At 54.2% G+C, this 20,594-nt stretch overlaps 1 protein-coding gene and 1 long non-coding RNA gene across 2 annotated transcripts in view; both read right to left on the reverse strand.

Annotated features, from left to right (window-relative positions):
- Nucleotides 1-20,594, reverse strand: part of IQSEC1 (IQ motif and Sec7 domain ArfGEF 1) — a 352,756-nt gene that overhangs the window by 234,142 nt on the left and 98,020 nt on the right. The window lies entirely within an intron of this gene.
- The window catches only part of LOC139041451 (uncharacterized), a 42,851-nt gene that overhangs the window by 3,140 nt on the left and 19,117 nt on the right, over nucleotides 1-20,594 (reverse strand). The window contains exon 2 of the long non-coding RNA XR_011496630.1: nucleotides 637-666. This is a non-coding gene — a long non-coding RNA (uncharacterized lncRNA). The remainder of the gene's footprint in view (nucleotides 1-636; nucleotides 667-20,594) is intronic.

The following is a 20,594-nucleotide window of genomic DNA, read 5'->3' on the forward strand; positions in this document are numbered from 1 at the left end:
CTGCACATGCTGTTCCACCCACTGAAATGTCTTCCCCACCCTTCCCCTGCTCGGAAAATCATTCTCCTCCTTCCGGGCTCAGTTTCGATGTCATCTGCCTTGAAAACACTTTCCTGACAACACGCCACACAGAACCCTGAGAGGGGGGTTGTGGGACGGCCCTCCAGCTCTCTTCAGGGCCGAAATCTCGCCACCACTTGGGTTCCTTCATCCTACACACATCTCCCAGCGCCCATTCAAGGGAGGAACCTGGTGGAGAGCCGGTCCCTGTCCCTCCGTCACACGTCCCAGAGACCCAGGGGCTGTCTGAGCTGAGAAGCTTCTGGTCCTAGATGGATCACAGCCTGGACAAACGGCACACCACCACCAGCCCTTGACTGGAAGGAACAACCACCAAGCCTGGGTGACCTCCGTGAAGGTCATGCTAGAACCAGGAAAGGTTTCACTCTCGTTCCAGGACACTGAGCCAGAAGACAGAGCACAGCCACGGCCCCTGGGCACAGGCCAGGACCAGGAGCAGTGGGGGCAGGGCTCTGAGCTGCGAGACCCCGTCAGGGAGAATCAAAGCGCATGGTTCCGTTGAGCCGCCCGCCCCCAGGACGCAGCCGCACGGACAGAGGCTGACGACACACACACCTGACACTCCGGGAGCCCGCTCCTTCAGACCTGCAACGAGAGAGAACACACACTTAGAGTGCGGGTGCCCTCTGGGACAGGACACCCCCACGAGGACACGAGATGTGCAGACCCGTGAGGCCCCAGCTACCCTGGGACCCCTCCCCAGCCTCAGCGCACTGCCCCAGGCCCAGCCCCCAGGGTCTCACATCCCGTTCCTTTGACCTGGGACTCTCCCCGGAAAGCAGCCTCCTCCTGGACGCTTTGAGGCTCCTCTCCCAGCCCTTCCACTGCCTGGCACCGCGACTGAAACTGTTTTCCCAGGATCTGAACATCCCAGGAGTCGAGAGCAACCCCAGAGGGAGGGCCTGTGGCTCTGGAACTCTGTGCCCCAGGCTCTGGGAGGCAGCAACTGAATGAATGAATGAATGAATGGATGGATGGATGAGTGGGGGCGGTGCGGCTGGCCTCACGCATCCCCTATTTGGTATTTCCAGCATGTTTCCCCACTACCAGCTCTATTTTCAAGTACCCAGAAATCAATTACACTGCTTCACAAAGGAGACAAGGCTGAATGTCAAGAAACTGGACAAAATTAGATCGTATCACACACACTTGAACTTTCGCGGAGACTGCGAAATACACAGCATCCACCGTCAGCGACGCCTTCCCACTCTGAACCAGAGGAAAGGGACTCTGGGATTAAACTGCATGTCGCCAACGGCTAAAGCCACAGTGGGACTTCCTGGGCCTGAAGGAGCAAAGGGCTTCGAGCAAGCACATTCGGGAATCTAACCCCTGGACGTCCCAAGTTGCTTTTTATTGCCAGAGAAATAAAAACACACTTAACCCAAAGTCGGCTGAATTTCTCTTGGTAAGCTGCCTTTTCAGTGATTGTACAAACTAGCTGCACGGCCCCATCAGCACAGAAAGCCCAGGGGACAGCTTCTCCCACCGAACCACCTCTGCTGATGGCAGGAGGCCGTCCTGGGCCCTCTCCCTACGTCTGCTGTGTCAGTGACAGTGTTCCTCAGGTCGTCTTTCAGGCTAATTGACAGTCCGGCGCAGGGTGGTTGCTCCAGGATGCGACAAAGCAGTTGTCAGCTATCTTGAAGGCTGCAGCTGTCCACAGCTCTCGCCACAGCTACACAAGGCCTGCCAGGGCCACAGCCGCCTCCCGTCTCACCACAGGTGTGAAATTGGAAATAACACTGATGACGATGACGATGAGTGACACTCCTCACGTGCCAAACCCTGAGCTGGGCCCTGACGCGTGTTAGTAATGATTTTCAGGGCAACCTGGCAGGTCCAGCATGGTCCTCGCTGTGTAAAGAGGGACCAAGGCTCCTGGAGGCTGCGTAACTGCCACGGTCACATGACTAGCCGGCGCCGAGGCCCATTCTGAACCCAGATTTGCCAACTCTACCCACTGCCCGCTACGCCATGCTCCTGTCACCCCCGCAACAGCCAGTGAGCAAACCAGCCTCTGTCCCTCCTGTTAGAAGTCAAGACAGAGGTTACTTGAGGGCAGTGATGGAAGGGGGCCATGGGGGGCTTGTGAGTGCTGATAATATTGGGCTCCTGATCCGACTACTGGCTACCCAGGTGCGATACTGTGATTTATGAGAAATAAATATTTGGTCATTCAGATGACGAAAATATATTTCTTACATATATTCGGTCTTCCTCTGTGGTTCCTGGCTTACAATTCCCAAAGCCCTTCGCATTTCCTGAGAGATAAGAGCAATGGGAGCATCTTTTGTTAGACTATTGGGTCTCTGGTCCTCCTATCCTGAAATTGCTTCAGAGCCATAAAGGTGAAATGGGTGTCTCGTTATTGATGACAAGCCCCTTTCTACCACAGCTGGCTTTATGTTAATGAGGTGACTTTTGGAAGGTACCTAAGGATGAGGGTTGGTTGCCAGGGAAACTGACCCTGATTAGAGAGTTGGAATTTTCAGTCCCACCCCCTGATTTCTGGGAGGGGAGGGAGCTGGAGGTTGCATCAATCACCAATGGCCAATGAGTCAATCAATCAGGCCTACACAATGAAGACTCCATAAAAACCCAAAACCCCGAAGAGGTTTGGAGACCCTCCAGGTTGGTGAACTAGAACAGTCCCACGGGCTACCTGCCCAGCCCCGAACTCCACGAGGACAGAAGCTCCTTTTCAGGGACCTCACCATGTGTATCTGCATCTGGCTGTTGATTTGTATCTTAATATCTTATGTAATAAACCAGTAATCTAGTGAGTAAACTGGTTTCCCGAGTCCTGTGAGCCACTCTAGCAAAGTAATCAAACCCAAAGAGGGGCTCATGCCGACCTCTGATTTATTTCTTTTTGTCAGAAGCACAGGTGAAACCTGGGCTTGCGACTGGCATCTGAAGTGGAGGCAGCCTGGTGGGACTGAGCCCTCCGCCTGTGGCATCTGATGCTGGCTCCAGCAGAGAGGGTCAGAATTGAGTGGAATTGTCAGGGAATTTTCAAGTGTCAGCGAATTGCTTGGTGATGTAGGAACACTTCCCCCCCAAACACATGTCAGAATTGGGTACCAGAATCTTTACCAGGTGAGCTCACAGCATGAAAACTCACTCTGTGCACACTTAGGACATAAGCAGTCTTCAGGGTGTGCTCTAGTCTTTAAAAAAGTTGAAGAAAAAATGAAAGGGGAAAGGAGGAAGGGGGATAGATAAGATTAGCTATGAGCTGATAATTGTTGAAGTTGGGCACATGGGGAGGGGGTGGTCACTATACTGTTTTGCCTACTTTTGTGAATATCTGAAATTTTCCACAAGAAAAAGTTGAAAAAACACAAGAGTGAGTGAATTTGGATGCATGCACTACTGGGCTCCTGCTGAGTGGCGGGTGGGGAGCGGTCATACGATGCTCTATGTCTTCTCTGAGGGGAGTCTGATCAGATCCGTGGTCACGATCACGGCACCCCTTCTCTGGGTGACATCAGAGCATCTGATCAAAACCATGGACCCCACTCCAGAAAAAACACACTCGACTGCAACTCCAGCCATGGAGAGTCCTGTGCACTGGCCACAGAGGAACGAGCCACAGATGGTGGCATTTGGGACAGCGGGCCCTGACTTTCACAGCTTTGGTGTGCTCCTGCCCCGTGTCTTAACGATTTGGGGAAAGAGCTGGCCAATGTGTGCTTCAAGGACAAGAAGATCTATAGCCCAGGAGGTGATGCCCAACATAAAAGGTGGCACATTTCCTGCAGCATGTGGCCGAGAGAAGACGAGGTCTGTGTGGTCAGTAGGGCCGGGTGGGGGAAATGGGGGAGCGAGGTCAAAGGGCACACACGGCCGTTAGGGAGCGTACATAAGTCTGGAGATTAAATGTGCAGCACAACGACTAGAGTTAACCACATCTTCTCATATGCTGGAAATTTGCTAAGCATAGACTTCAGGTGCTTGCAGCATGAAAAGAAGAGAGATGTGAGGAGACGGACATGTTAATTAGCTTTATCGCAGCAACCACTTCACTATGGATCTGTATGCCAAAACATGTTATATGCCTTATACATCATTTTTATTCAAAAAAAAAAAAAAAAAAAGACGAGGTCTGTGATATGAACGGCCAGTAGCTGTACCTGGACGCTGTGACTTCTTCGATGGCAGGACCGGCACTCTTGCCAGGTTCAGATGCAACCCTGGAAAGTACCAGCAACTTTCACTTTCTCACTCTTAGAAACCAGCCACCACGCTGTGAGGAAGCCCACGCGGCCACACGGAGGAGGACCAAGGCCCCTGGCCACCGGTCTCTGGCCATCAGCCCCACCGAGCTCCCAGCTGTCCACCAGCACCAACTTGCCAGCATTGTGAGCAAGGCCTCAGCTCGTGTCACAGAGGGTGGAGAGGGGCTGTCCCCCCGGGGCCCTGCCCAACTGTGAAGTCTTGGGTAAACGATGATTCTCCTTTTAAACCACTAAGTTTAGGGCGGGTTTATTCCACAAGGACAGATAACCAAACCACCCTCTCAAGCCCTTGCTCTATGCACACTCGTTCCTCAAATTCCCCTCGCCCAGTTCCTGACTGAACGTCTGTGGCCCCCCTCCAATTGCTAGGTAGGAGCCCTAAGCCCCACTGTGGCTGTGTCTGGAGACAGGGCCTGTGAGGAGGTGTAAAGGCTAAATGAGGCCATGAGGCTGGGGCCCGAACTCAGTAGGACCAGTGCCCTGACCAGAGGAAGGGACACGACAGCTCTCTCTCTGCCACATGAGGACGAGGACGGGGGAGAAGCGCCAGCCAGGAGGAGGGGCCCCCAGGAACCCACCCTGCCAGATGCCGACTGGGACTTGCAGGGTCCAGAGCTGTGGGAAAGTGAACCTGTGTTGTTCACGCGGCCCCGCTGTGGCCCTCTGTTGTGGCCGCTGAGCTGACAGAGGCCCCCAGCCTCAAAGCCCCTGCCCACCCTGCTCCTGCCTGGAACATCCACGCAGTTAACATCTGCCATTGTCACTCCCCTCGGCCATCGGTCACTCTCAGTAACTGCCTCTCTAACGCGGGGGGCATGGCTGACCGCCCTCCACACACTGGGCCAGGCCCCCCCCGTCCATCCCTCTCTGAGCAGCAGCCCCCCCCCGCCCCCCCGCACAGGCCGGTCTGCAGACTCTCCTGGAGGCTCCGCCCCTCCCTGGGCTCAGCACGGGACCTGGCACACACAAGTGCTCTGTTTCAGAAAAGAGAGCGGCCTTCCCAGCAAGGTCAGAGCACCTTTGACCCCCAAGTTCTGCTCCCAGGTGTAAATACCAGTGAAGTGTGGGACACGGCCTGGGGTGGTGTGCTCCCGGAGCTCCGAGCTGGAATGGGTGCGTGTGTCTCAAAGGGACAGTGGATGAAAGTGGCCTGTCCACACAAGGGACACCAAACAGCCACAGGAACACATGCGCCCTGGCTGCCCCCCGCGGCCAAGTGAGCCGCCCAGGCAACCAGTCCCCAAAGAGGGCGCACACTACAATGTACATGAACGAAGAAAAATGGGCAAAACGCCACGCCTCTTCTGAGAGTGTCTCCCGGGGAGTGAGAGTATGAGGCCAAACAAGGACACAACTGTCACCAAAGTCAGGGCACCGGTCACCCCAGGAGAGGGGCTGGCATCAGGAGAGCCACGAGCGCTCCTGGGTGGCTGCAAATGTCCTATTCACTGAGGTGGGCGGAGAATGCAGACGGCTACATGGATCTTTAAACTATACACGCACACACACACACGAATGAGTATATATTTTATTGTGTCTTCTGAGTGCATGTCACAACTTTTAAATGGAAAAAATGAGCAGTTGTTCACAAAAGTGATGGGTTATTATTTTTTAAAAGGGGGAGAGAGCCCCCACTTTGCTCCTCGAACACCCAGGCCCATTGTCACAGGTGGACTGCCAGCCTCCCCTGGCAGCGCCCATCCCCCCATGCTCTCGCCAGCAGCACATAAGCCCCAAAGCAGGGACTTCCCAGGATGCGTGTTCCAGCTGCCTGAATGGAAAGCTCTTGTTCTGGAAGGGCACTGGACTCCTGTCCAGCGATTCCGAGTGGGCATCGGTGCCTGCCACACAGCCCCCTGCATGGGCAGGTGACGGAAGACGGGAATGGCGGGCAGAAACTTGTGCTGTCTCCTTGCCCTAGGGGACAGGGACGCGGTGCAGTCAGCCCTTTGTCAGCTGGACGACTCTCCAAGGCCATTCTCAGGAAGCCTGAGGGAAAGCAAGCCAAGGACGGAGGGACGGCAGCCCGCGAACAGCGGGAGAGGGAGCCTGTTCCTTGTTTTGTTTTCCATTTCTTCCCCGCCGTGCAGGAGGAAAGCAGGCAGGGGCAGTGCGTGTGTGCATCGCATCTGTGTGTGTGCGCCTCAATCTCCATCTCTCCCTGGGGAAGCCAGCTGCCCTGCCTGTGAGCGGCCCTGTGGAGAGGCCCACCTGGTGAGGACCTGACGCCTCCTGCCACCAGCCACCACGTGAGCTTACAGGTAGATGTCCCAGCCCTGGGACGAGGAGGCCCGAGCCGACATCCTGACCGATCCCACGAGAGCCCTGAGTCAGGGCCGCCCAGCCCAAGAGACCAAGACAATAAACATCTGGTGCTGGAGCTGCTCAGTGTCTCCAGCAGGTGACAGACCCCTCCTCAGAGCCTCGGCACCGTCCCCCGTGTGGCAGCCTTCACTCAGGGCCCCTGAAGCCGTCTTACTTACCTCTGGTTACGGTCTCTGCCTTCCTTGTTAGAAGGAAGCCCCGGTGAGGACAAGAGATTTGTTAGGTTCACCGTAGGGTCCCCAGTGCCAAGACAACACAGAGGCTCCTTGACAAATGGCTGAGGTGCAGCAATGCAGCAAACCAGGAGCCTCATGGCTCTGGGATGTCCCATGTCTGAGGTAGGAACACGCCAAGGAACAAGCACGGGCCCTGAGTCAGGCCTTCCCCGTCCCAGTCCCTGCCCGAGGTGACCTCAGAAGTCACCCAAGCTGTAGGAGCCTCAGTTTCCTCATCTGTGCACTGGGGACGATAGTAACAGTTACCCCCAGGATGCTGAAGGAGGCAAGGCACACGCTTGGCCCAGAGCAGCTGCTCAATCAAGCCGCTTCTGTCACCCCTGCCTGAAGGTGTAACATGAGAATGTGAGCTCCCTGGCGCCTGGCTGCTGGGCGACTCAAGGGCAGACCTGCAGAGTGAGGAGGGCAGCTGACCTCTGTAGTAGAGGGCGCATCTCCAAGCGCCACAGTCAGCATCCTCGGGCACCGAGCACAGCAGGCTCCAGGGGAATGTTTGTTGTGTGAACCCAGGACAAAGCTGGCTCCAACCTCACATGCTAACAGCAACACACAGCAGAGTCCCATTTAAACCAAGGACGGCACATTCAGAGGATGCCCTTGAACCCCATGGAGCATCATTGCCAGTCCTAGGGCAGAGGGAGCACTGAATGACATAGGGAGGAGAGGCGGAGAGGGGCCGGGCAGAACCCTGGGGTGGATGACGCCTGTGTGCACACGTGGTCCTGGCCTCAGCATGGGTGGGGCATCGTGCAGTTGAGTGTCCTGGACCCAAGGGGTTTCCGCCCATGAGGATGAGAACCAGGAACAGGATGACCTTCCAAACTGGAATGTACAGGTATGAGGTCACAGAAGCAGCCTCACACCTGTTAACTCACGGCCCAGAGGACTGTCCCCAGCAGGACTTCCAGAGCCAGGATGAGGCTTTCCATGCGCACATGCTTAGGCCGTGGATACCTCAGCTTTTGCAATGCCAGACAGACATGGAGAGAAGGATTCTGGAGCATGAGTTTATCTGGGAGACGAAGGCAGGAGGGTCAGGAAGGGAGGGAAGAGATGGTGGCTAGCAACGGCTACTACCAAGCTGCCCACCACTGTGCCCCACTCTGGACACCCACCACTGGGGGCAACAGGAGCCTGGTCCTCCAGGGAGCCCTGGCAGCTGGGGCAGAGCACACTGTTCAGAGCTCTCTCAACTAAGGGGTAAGGCAGCTGGGGTAGCGGCTGAAGGTGTCCTGGGGGACAGCAAGTCTCCACATATGAGCCTGTCACCCAGGGGGCTAAGGAGTCTCCAGCAGTAAGGAAAGTCCCCAGGCAGAGAGGTGCTGTTGGGTGGAAGTCAGGCCAGCGTGCACTGCAGAGGCTGGGGTGAGGGGCTCTGAGAGCCAGTGCTCCCAGGACCAAGAGAGAGCCTCCTGCTGTCCTCACTGTAACACAACGGATAACTGAGCCTTCACGTGGCCTTCAGAAGGTCAAGGGTGCAAGTGATCATTTTTGTCATTCTTATTTCACTTCTCCAGTGGACCCTGCAGGCTGACTCACTCAGCACGTGTGCCAGCCCCTCCTTCTGTGCTTGGCCACATGGAAGTCTCTGGAAAAACTGAAATCTACAGTTCCGTGACTCCCTTGCAGCTAGGGGTTCTGCCAGTGGCCTCAGCTCCTCTGGACAGATGCCAGCCTGAGACTTAAAAGGTGGAAGTGAGCCCCCCAAGGTGGGGCTCCCAGCTGGCAGGGAACAGAGGGTCTGGTTCTCCCACAGCAGCATGCTCCAGGGTCTGGGCCCGAGCATCACAGGCAGTGGGGTTTCCACGGCAACAGGCCTGGGCGGGCTTAGTGATTGTTAGCGTTGTCCCTGGCCACGGGGCATCCAAGCTTGGTCCCCTGGTCATCCTGGCATCTCAGTCCTAGCACCCATGAACAGATTCCCCTCTGCTCAACCCAGAAAGAGTGGATTCTGTCATCTGCAACTAATCAGTATGACTGGCACAAATTCAGATTCTGAAATCACCTCTATTGTTTGTCTTGTGTGAAAAAAATACAGGAAAGCTTAAGAAAAACAAGTAAAAACCATCTGTAATCTCACTGCCTGGGGGTAATCACTGTAATATTTTTATGTTTCCTCTTGTACTTTGTATTCTATCCATTTTTTAATATAGTTAAAATGACAGTTTGTATCATCCTATGCCAGCTTTGCTCACTCGACATGGATTGTAAAAGTGGCCCAGCTGCCTTGTCCATGAGCCTGCGGAAGCTTCTAGACCAAGGCAGTTTCCTCTCCACCCACTCTTACTTATTTTTAAACCACATTATTGAGGTATAATTGACAAACAGAAGCTGTACATATTTAACACATATAATTTGATGACTTTGTAGATATGCACACATCTGTGAAACCGTCACCACATTCTACGCCATAAACATATCTGTCACCTCCAAAAGTTTCCTCTACCCTTTTTATTTACCATTGTGTGTGTGTGTGTGATAAGAATACTTAAGATTTACCCTCTGAGTAAAGTTCACAGCCAGGCACTATTGCCAGAGGCTGTACAGCAGGTCTCTGGGACTTACGCACCTTGAGTAACTGAGACTCTGTGCCCTTTGACTAATACCTCTCCATTTCCGCTTTGCTCAGCCCCCGGCAGCCGCCACCTACTCTCTTCCTCCCTGAGCTTGACTATTTTAGATTCCTCGTGTAAGTGGTATTCTCTAGTATTTGTCCTTCTCTGTCTGGCTTATTTCCCCTAGCATGATGTCCTCCAGATTCACCCAAGTTATTGCAAATGGCAGGATTTCCTTCTTTCTCAGGATGGGTAATATTCCATTGTGTGTGTAAACCACATTTTCTTTATCCATCCATCAGCTGACACACATTTAGGTTGCTTCCATGCCTTGGCTCTTGTGAACAATGCTGCAGTGAACATGGCAGTGTAGACATCTCTCTGAGATCCTGATTTCATTCCATTGGGTGTGTACCCAGAATGGGATTGCTGATCATTTGGTAGCTCTATTTTTAATTTTTTGTCTGGCCTTTGTGGCAGGGTGAGGCTGGTCTCACAAATGAGTTCAGAAGTGTTCCTTCTTCCATTTGTTTGAAGAGTTTAAGAAGGATTTAAATGTTTGGTAGAATTCACTTGTAAGACATTTGGTCCTGGGCACACATTTTATGTTATTGATGTCAAAACTTTTATATTGTGCATCCATTAAGAGATTTTTGTAGTTATAGCTATTCTTAACACTTTTGTCTTTTAACTTTTATACCAGGGTTAAAAGTGATTTATGCACCACCACTACAGTATTACATTTTTTCTATTTGTCTATATATTTCTCTTTACAGTTAGACTGACCCTTTCATGTGCTTTTGTGTTGCTGTTGAGTATCCTTTCATTTCAACTTAAGCTCTTCTCATAAGGCAGGTCTAGAGGTAACAACCCCCCTCAATTTCTGTTTCTCTGGGAAAGTCTTTCTCTCTCCTTTTTTAAAGGACAGTTTTGCCATTTTTGGTTGGTAGATTTGTTTTCTTTCAGCACCTTAAACGTGCCATCCTACTCTCTCCTGAACTTCAAGCTTTCTCTTAAGAAATCCGCTGATCATCTTATGGGGTCCCTTTTTGTGATGAGTCTCTCTTCTCTTGCTGTTTTCAAAATGCTCTCTGTCTCTGACTTTTGACAATTCAATTAACATGTCTTGGTGTGGACCCTTTTTCAGTTCAACTTATTCGGGGTCTTTTGGGCTCTGTGAACCTGGATGTCCATTTCTCTCCCCAGATTTACAAAGTTTTCAGCTATTATTTCTTTAAGTCCGCTTTCTGGGCCATTCTCTTCCTCTTCTCCTTCTGGAACACCCATTCTGTTATACTGGTTTCCTTGATGGTGTCACATAAGTCTTACGGTCTTTCTTCATTCTTTTTTCTTTTTGCTCCTCTGACTAGATAATTTCGGATAACCTGTCCTTGAGTTCACTGGTTGTTTCTTCTGTTTATTCGAGTCTGACGCCGAGGCTTTCTACTGAATTTTTCAGTTCAGTCCTTGTATTCTTTAGCTCTAGAGGGGTCTGCTTAGTGGTCTAGCTGCATTCTCTTGCAGCTCACTCAGCTTCTTTAAGGGGATTGGAATTTTTTGTCAGGCATCCTGTAGACCTCCATTTCTTCGGGGTCAGTTACTAGAGCTTTATTTTGTTGGTGTGGTGGTGTCACGTTTCCCTGCTTCTCTGGGATCCTTGTAGCCTGTGTTGGTGTCTGCACATGTAATGAAGCAGTGACCTCTTCCAGTCTTCATGGACTGGCCTCAGGAGGGCAAGACCTTCACCAGGCAGCCTGGTTAGAGATTCTGGGGACCGCTCGACCCTTTTCTCCAGATACACCCACTCCACTCCTCTCCCTCCCTCTGGAGGGTTGGGGGTTAGGATTGGGTGAAAGCTGCATTTCCCTCCCTCTCTCCCGATGGGTATGTCTTAGGATTGTATGCCTGCTCCCTGTCCCACAGAGTCAAGTGCCAAGAGTCACTCATCGCTTTTCCCTAGGGCAGGACACTGAGATGCCAGGGTGACAGGCACAAGTTCCACGTCTGTCCCTCCCTCCTGAAGGAACCGTCTCGGCGTTGTGGCCTTCTCCCGGTCCTGCAGAGTCTCGTTGGTTGCTGAGATCCTTGCTGGCTACTGTGATGTACGTGCCATCTGTGGGAGTGTGGGGCACTGTGGCTTTGGGGGCACATGCGCTGGTTGCTATGAGTCTGTGTTCTTTCCTTTGTTCTTAGCTGCTCCCAGACAATCCAGCCACACTGATGCCCTCAGTGTTCTGCGTGCATCCAGACAAACAGGTCTTTCGAATGCTGCCACAAGAGGCTGGGGAGCCGAACCCTCACCTGCTCCTTCTCCTGTGAGAGAAGTAGGCGGGGGATCCCTCTCAGCTCTGAGTCCTGTCAGCCTGGGGCAGGGCTGATGTGAGCCCAGTGAAACTGCTCTTCCTCCCTTCTTCAGTGCTGGACCCTCTCAGCTGGACTCTGGAGCTCTCACAAAGGTATTTTTGTCTGTAGATGGTTGTCAAATCGGTGTTTCTGTGGGGGACGGGGCTGGGACCTCCTATCCTGCCATCTTACTGAGATCACAGCCCCTCTCCAGCCTCTCTTGTAACACTCTGCCCTCAGAACAACCCCGAAGTCCACCACCGCCTACGAGGCATCAGGGGTTGGCCCTGCTCCCTTCTCTGGCTTCCTCAGCTTCCAACTGCCCCCTGGCTCATCCTGCTCCAGTCACACATCTTCCATGGCATCCCTCACACAGCCAGGCTCCCCAACCCCGGCATCTGGCTGATACCTGCTCCGCCCACCTGGGAGATCTTCTCCTGGCTGCTCATCTTACTGGCGCCCTCATCCACTGGATCTCACTTTAAACGCCAGCTCCTAGGACAGCCTCTCCCCGTATCCCCCGCCTGAAGAGCCCTCCCCAACCCACCCATGGTCCTCTACCACATTATCCCACTCTTCCTTCTGCGTCCTCGTCACAAGCTGAGGTCATCTCATTTGTCCACTTGCTTATGGTCTGTCTTCCCCAGGAGAACGTCAGCTCCCAGAGGCAGGCAGAGTGTCTGTCTTGTTTATGACTATATTCCCTGCCCATTCTTGGCAAAGTTCTCTTAAAAGGACATTTTAAACCATAACGTCACAGTCGACGTATAACGTGCCGTACTTGACTTGACCCTTTACTATTTGTGAATACGGTGTAGTTTCTGACTCTGAGGGACACTGCCGTGGACGTCTTTGTGCGTAACGCCCTTTGTCCTGCCTCTGCTGATCTGGTGAAGCAAGAGGCTCGGAAGTGGAAATAGTGGACCAAAGAGCATGACTATGACAAGGCTCCTTCATACACATGGCCACACTGCGTTCCAGAAAGTCTGAACCCAGCCCTAACGTAGTCCTACCATTCCTGACCGTGAGGGCTCAGAGACGGGTCTTTTAGACTAGTGGGCACACGGATCATCTGCAGGTCTGGTTAACATTCAGGTTTTGATGCAGGAGGTCTGGAGCGGAGCTCGAGACACTCACTTCTAACCAGCTCCCGGGAGAACTCCTCCAGAGGCCTCCGTCCTGATGCATTCTGGCCTGCTCCTTCCTATCCATGTCTGGGCTCTAGACCAACACAGCCCCTGGGCACCCGTGCCTCCGCCCGGCCCTCCGCCTGCCAGGCCAGGGGAAACCCTGTGCTTGACCCACTCTGCATGCCCCGGGCCCTGTCCCCACGCGGCCCTCAGTTCCAGGCTCTGTAATCCCTGATGCCATATGTGGCTCTTAGGGGTTTTGAGTTGGGTTTACGACCAGTTGTATTATCCCTTGTGAATTTATCCCTTCAGATCCCAGGATGCTCCACAGCCCTGGGTGAGGGAGGGGACCTGTGTGACTATTTTTCCTGCCTGCCCCCTCTCTCTACGTCATCTTATGCCAACAATACCTCGTTTTTCCTTTGAAGACCCCCTCCAGCCTTTCCTAGTCCATGTGGTTTGGGGGAAGTTAACCTTCTGTATACCAGAATCAAAGGTAAGGATACGACCTAGATCTGGCTGATCAGCGCATTTCATCCCCTTTGGTTCAGTCACCAGTCTGAGGACGGACGTGTGACCTGGGCGCAGCAAAGCTGTGCCAGGACTTGCAGCAGAAGTCCTATGAAGGAGAAGCCCTCTCCCTCTGAGCGGCTGCCAGGGCCATTCCAGTCAGTGAACTGATGGGAGAGTGAGGCCAATGTGGAAAGCAGAGCTCAGGTAACTCCTGATGACATGATATGAGCGCCCAGGTCCACCCAGACCTGGCGCTGCCCTGATTCGGATGGGGTAGGGCACAGTGCAGGCAGGAGCAAAGCTGTCGAAGCAAAGCCCCAGCTCGGGCGCTGACGCTTGCATGGTCGGTGTGTTCCACACACACTAAGGAGGGAAGACGACTCCGGAGAGAGAAGTCTCAAGCGTGGGCAAGCACACAGGCGTGTGGGCACACACACGGCTCAGGCCAGACCAGCGCAGGCCCTGGGCGCTGCAGCCAACAAGGAGGAGTGCTGGTCCAGTCGAATAGGAGGTTTTACCATGTAATTGGCATCCTTGCACGATACATAATTAGCTTTGAAACAAGAATAAAAATAAGAGGCGCACAGGCAGCTATTAAGTAGCTGGATGGGTGCGTGAGCCAAAACAGCCTTTCAGCGTAGTGCAGGGGCCTATTCGGAGTCTTTAAAAAGCCTCGCGCCATTCAGCTTCCCAAGGAAGAAATCCTCAGCGTTGTTATTATCATGCATGTTCAGGGCCTTCAAATGCACCCTCTCCTGGGATCCACAGCAGGCGAGGTGGCGGGGTCAAGGTCACACAGCCTGTCAGTCAAGGGCAGACTCCCGGATGAAGGTTTTCTGACTAAGACCCTGGCCCCACCAAAGGCAGGGGTCCTGGGAAGCCGCGGAAGCTGAAACCACAGGGCTCCTCGCTTGTAGGGGCCCCTTCTTAGATTCCACACATAATTCTGGGTTCTTTTTCTTAAAAAGCTGCACCCCAAAACCTATCTAAGTTCTCAGCTTTAGGCCCCACAAGGCACGGATCAGCCCCAACCCCCAGTTGCAGGGCAGGCCGCATTCCACTTCCTCCTCCCTCGCCTTCGGACAGCCCTAACCCAACGGCAGAGCCCTGACCATGAAAGCACGCAGGGGCTGCAGGCCACTGCTCCCCAAGGCTCTGCCCCTCCTCCTTTGCAGGTTCTTCCTATTACTGACGATTCAGACACTTGCTATGCCAACGACATCTACGGAGCCCCATTCTGTGAGATGCTTCCAGGCTGCTTTGAAGTCTTCTTCATCTCAAAAACAAAACCAAATCCTCCTGCTTCTCCCCCCGCCAGGGCTTGGGGCCCAGCCTGCAAGATGGAGCAGCTCCAGGAGAAGCCCCAGTCAGCCGCCTGGTGGCCACAAGGCCACCTCCATCTCTGGGCTTCCCAGGGACCGCTGTCCCGCCTTCTGACCTGTCAGGGCTGAGGAGCGCTGGAAGCCACTGCGGCAGGCTCTGTTGCTTGGCCCTGACTCAGTTTCCACCCAGACGTCCCCTCCCTACTCCTCGGGCCTTCCCAGACTTTCGTGATGATGATAGTGATGATGATAATATAATAATTATTATAATATTATTATCCCGACTAACATTTACTCGGCACTTACCACAGGCCAGGCCCTGTCTGAATCGCTTTCTAAGTATTAGCTCATTTAATCCTCACTACATCCTAGGAGGAAGGTAGGACCTTTATTTAACTTTTCCACTTTCTGGGGCTTCTTTGTTTTAATTGCAAAAGGAAGCTATGCTCGTTGGAGTGAAACAGTCCAGATGTGTGAAGAGTAAGTTCACAGTTCCCCCCCCAGCCCTGCTCCATTTCCACTCCCCTGGAGCAACCAAGGGGAGCAGTTTCGTGTGTAAAGTCTGTCCCTATGCCAACACGTGCAAGCACAAGTCAGAAGGCTCTCTCAGAATTATTTTCACCATTCTATGGATAAGGAAAAGGAAGCTCAGAGAGGTTAAGTGACTTGCTCAAGGTCACACAGCAAGCAAGCAGAGGAGCTAGCACTTCCTTGACTCCCAAGTTTAACAGTGACAAATAAAAATGGCAAGCAATAGGATATATTGGAGTATATGAGGAAGCCATTTGGTATAAACCTAATTCGGCCTGACTTTGTTTTTTCCACAAGGGCCTGACTGTGGCTGTTGAGCACGCATTGTATATCTGCTTAGACATTTCCTATGGCCAGAACAAAGGCCCTGGAGATAAAGGTGCAACTTCCCCCCACATTGCCATTTCCTTAGGGATAAGCATTTTTCCTTAGGCTAGGAACTGATTGCTGCACTCACCTTTGACCACGCAGCTCACCTGTGACCACTCAGCTGGAGACAACAGACTGCCACCCTGCTGTGTTCACTGAGACAGAAGACCTACCTGCTGTTTCCATCAATCGCTGTGCCGACAGAGCAGTCTCGTGACTATTGTAAAAGGGACATTTCAATCCTATGTGAAACATCCTCTCTTGGGTATATGACCACTCTGTGCACCCCACTTCTTTCCTGCCCTTTCTTCCTTCGGGAAGAAAGGCCCCAGGTTATAATCCTCAGATTTAAGCTCAGAATAAACTCACCCAAATTTTCATTTATAGATTGGTTATGGATTATTTACGTCGACAACAGCAAAGCCTGTGACCTTCTCCACCAGCCTACACTGCTGCCACAAGTCACAGCAGCTTCCAACAAAAGGAGTAATAGTAGTCAAAACAACACAATAGCAGTGCACACTGAGCACTGAGCACGGCAGTGTTTCAGGTGCAGGATTCATGTTCGTCTAGGCTTCTCCAACGCCTCGCCAGGTGGTCCCGTTATTTGCACAGCCTCCTCCCATTTCACAGATGAGAGAACTGAGTCTTCATGAGGGGAAGCCACCAGCCCAGATCACACAGCTAGAAGCAGTGACAGACCTGGATTCAGACTCAAGCCTTCTGACTACAAAGTCAGTCCAGCAAGGAGGCTGGGGTGGGAAAGGATAGGGTTTGGTCCTGAGTCATTGGGCAGGATGGCCACTGTCCCTATCTTGAACTCACATGGACAACTTACAGTGCTTCCAACCGGCCACCTCAGGACCTTTGCACAGGTGGGTCTTCCCAGACTCTCACTTCTCACTTGGCCTAGATCATGTGGGCTCCTCCTTCAGTGCTCAGCTTACTCAGTGATGAGCCCCTGAGCCCTGGGTGAGCTGCAGCCCTTGCTGCTGTATTCCTCAAGCCCAGTGAGCATCTGGTGCACAGCAGACTGGGTATAAACATGTGTTCAGTGAATAATGCGTTCCTTCAGTGGGAAGGCTGGGCCAGGCTAAGTGGACAATGTGTGAAGGGACAGGGCAAAGGATGTGCTGGGTGTTGGGGGCACGTGGTCCCACAGGCCTGGACCCTGGGATGAGTGGGGAGTGTGGCAGGGCAGGAGGCGAGGCCCCCGGAATGAACGCCAGTGGAAGGCAGCGGGGAACCAAGAAGGACAACAAGCGTTTGTTGTCTGAGCTCAGAGCTGGGCCTTGAGATTCTGAACAAGAGCAGACACCTTGAAAGCAGGACCCAACGCCTCTGTGGGCGATGCTGCATCCTGCCACTCCACGTCTGCCAACCCGTCACGGCACGTCTGCCGGGCCTCCTGGGCAGGGCGGATCCACGTGCTGGTGCTGGGCGCCGACACACACACACCTTACTTGGGACAAGAGTTCTGGAACCCACTTTCCCCTCCCTGCTGTGCAACCTTAGGCAAATCCTACCCACTCTGGGCCTCGAGTTACCCATCTGTAAAATGAGGATATTAAAAGCCAGGAAAGGAACAAGAGAAGGGTATTCTGGAATAAGACAGGTGTAAGTGAAAAACAAGTAAGTCTCCACCTCTGGGCTTGACACAGGACGAGCAGTCAAATGGATTCATTTTGCAGGGAGAGATTCGCCCTTAGCACATCTGTTGCCCATCTTTTTTTCTCCCCCCAAAGCCCCAGTGCGTGGTTGTACGTCCTAGCTGTCAGTCCTCCGGTTCTCTCTGTGGGCTGCCACAGGGCTGCTGACCGACGGGTGGGGGATTCCACGGCCGGGAAGCGAGCCCGGGCCGCCGCAGCGGTGAGCGCTGAACCTTAACCCCTCGGCCCTCAGAGCTGCTCAGAGTAAACGATTCTGAATGAAGAAGCAGGTGAGTGAGTGAGTGGCTGCCCTTTCTCCTACCTTCATGTCACCACATGAGACCCAAGCTTAACGAGTCCAGACAGCATCTCCTGCCTTTGTTAAAACTCCTCCCCAGGGGGCTTCCGTGTCCCACAGGAGGAGGGGCGCTGGGAGCCCTCTGCGTCGGGCCCAGTGGGGAAGGACATTCTAGTCCACATGACCAGGCCGGGGTGGCCACCGCGGAGGCTGTGGGCACCGGGCCAGCGTGCATGGTCACCCAGGCAGTGCGGCTTCCTGCTCCAGGGCGAAGCCCTGAAGGTTCCTTCTGCAAATGTTCCATCATCAAAGATCTTCAGGGCGGAACAGTCCCTGCGCCCCAGATCAGCCTGACGGCCCGAGCTCCCCCAGAACCTTAGACACGGTCCCACCGAGCCGCCCGCCCCGTTTAAACGCTTCTGCTGTCCCCTTGGCGAGAATTATAAACTCTTCGGACAGACGATTTTCAGAAAGGGAGAGCTAAGAAATTTAAGATTTAAGAATTACAAAATTCTGATTTAGAATGAGAATCACGAGTCCAAAGGCTCCATCGATCCTGCGGGTGTGGGTCTTCGCAGTGCTGAGTCAGGGCGAGTCTGACCGCCATCAGGCGGCTGACCTGCCGGGAACTGCCCAGGCTCTCCTCCCGGGGGCACCAGGGACGGCAGAGGGACGGTCCCTGTCAGTGAGATCGGGAATCCTGGAGCCTCGTTCTCCTGAGGCATTTCTCAGCCACCAAGATGAGCCCAGCCCGGAGCTAATCATCCCACCTGCCCGAAAAATGAGACCAGTTAGGTCTCAGTGGTGGGGGCTGGGAATCAGAGCGTGTCCACTGGGGACAGCTGGCCCTGGAGAGGAGTCCAGGGGCAGGGAGCAGGGAGAGTCAGGGCCCCCAGGGGAAGCGATGGCCCCACCAGGGAAGGCAGAAACTGGCCAAAAGCTGTTGAATAATTACAGGTTTCTCAAGACAGAACGGCTGTGCCCGAAGGACAGAGCTCCCATCCCTGGAATCTGGGTTGGTGTAGAGGGTATGCAGAATAAATAAGGAACTGGACTATCTCCAAGGGCCCTTCAGCCATCAGCAGACACAGGATGCTGAGATCTGACTGTTCCTCTTTGTGAAAACAAGTCCAGAAAATGCCTCCTGGCTGGGCAGTGCCGGTCAGTGGAGCGAGGACTGTGTCTCACGGGTAAAATAGCCCCCTGGCATGTGCCCTTCTGTCGGTGCTCGTCCTTCCACAGGGAACACCTGCACAGCTCAGCCCGGTGCCTGGTCCTAGGACAGATGTCAATGGAGTTCAGCAGAGAGCCACTTGCTCAGGGCTCAGTGTGTGTGAGGCTCCTGGGGGGACAAAGAGGGGTCAAAAGACCCAGGCCACATGGTCAGGGAGGCAATCAGAGATGCTCCTAGGAGGAGGCCTGAGGGCAACCGCCACCTGGATGTCAGCATAAAACGCGTCTTCTCTCTTCCAGAACCCGGAGTGGGATATGCAGGGCCCACCCCGGATGACTGCAGGCACAGAGAGCTGCTGCGGTCCACATAGGCTTGTGCGCAGGACACAGCGTATAGGAGCCGTGTCCGAGGGTGGGACGCATGCTTCCTGTCCAAGTTATATTTTGGAAAAAGATGGTTGACACTTCCTTCTTCCCTCCTTCCCCAGTGGAGCCCTGGGAAGACAGCAGGGTCTCAGCCTCCAGAGGCCAAGGTCGAGGGAGAGGGTGGGGCCTGGGGAGCAGCTGCAGCCGTGGCCAGGAGGTGCTGGAGCAGGGCCGGGACACGGCGGGTGTGTCTCCATAAATGGCTGTTGAGTGAGGGACAGAGATGAGAACGTGATGCGGGGTGGGGGCTTAAACAGAGCGCGCTGAGGAGCGACAGGATGGAAACGGGGCTCCTCCACAGTGCTCCAGCCCTCTAGCCGGGTGCGCACAGGAGACCAGGATGAAAAGAACAGAAACCCCAGTGATGAGCACTGAGCCAGAGAGGCAAGGTGCCAGGCCCGTTCGGAGCCCTTGGTGTCGATGACTGCATTCTGTCCTCACACAATAATTCTGAGCGGCCGGGACCGCCACTGTCCCCTTTGCACTGACGAGCAAAGCAACCCCCAAGGTCACACTGCTGGTGTGCAGCGGCCCCAGGCTCCCCCGGGCAGCTGCTCTGGGCAGGAGCGTCCAGGGGGCTGGGGCGCTCTGCTGCGTCTCAGCCGTGCATCTGAGGAAGCTCATCAGCGTCCCGGGCTCAGCTTCCCCATCTGTGGCCCGGGAGTGACAAACGCCCGTCTCTCAGGGCGGCTCTCTCTGACCCCAAAGACCACATACGACCCTCCCTGCACTGCAGGCCGAGGCCGCCCTGGGGACCCTCACAGGCCTCGTCATCTCCAGCAGGAAGGAAAAAAACCTCAAATGGTTTCCTTGAAAGGCCAACTTGCTGGCGTTTATAGCTGTCTTTTCTCGGAACTGTCTAGCGTTGACAAAATTTGGGAAAATTCCAAGGACTTTAGGATTCACCTTCCATTTCAGTTCTGGATCAGCCAGTCACCTTGAAACGAAACCCAGCACTCTCTTCGGATGGGCACCTTGCTGGGAACTTTTAATGTACCTTGGCTATGTTCAGTGTGTGAGGCAGAGGGCAGAGACCCTGGCTCCGTGCCCCTGCGTCCCCTCCCACTGGCACAGCTGAGCCTCTGACCCTTGCTGTCCCCAGGGCCCCCGCCCTGGACAGACGCCAGCCTCGGGGTGCCCAGGGCCCTCCAGCCTCGGGCGCCTGCGGCCCTTCCTCCCCTGGCCCAGCACCGCACGAGGCAGGGGCGGCCTCAGCTCCCGGGTCAGCCCCTGTGTCTCAGCCGTGGGGACCAGACCCAGAGCAGCTCTCGTAGCTGGATGCGAGGGCCGTCCTGCCCCCGGAGGAAGGCAAAGTCTGGGATAGGGTGGGGTTTGAGGCCCTCCTCTGGGTTAATGCCGGCCCTTGGAGCATTCCCGAGGGCTCTGAGCATCATCTCAG

Source organism: Equus asinus, chromosome 21 (assembly GCF_041296235.1).
Source record: "Equus asinus isolate D_3611 breed Donkey chromosome 21, EquAss-T2T_v2, whole genome shotgun sequence".
Classification (NCBI taxonomy): Eukaryota; Metazoa; Chordata; class Mammalia; order Perissodactyla; family Equidae; genus Equus; species Equus asinus.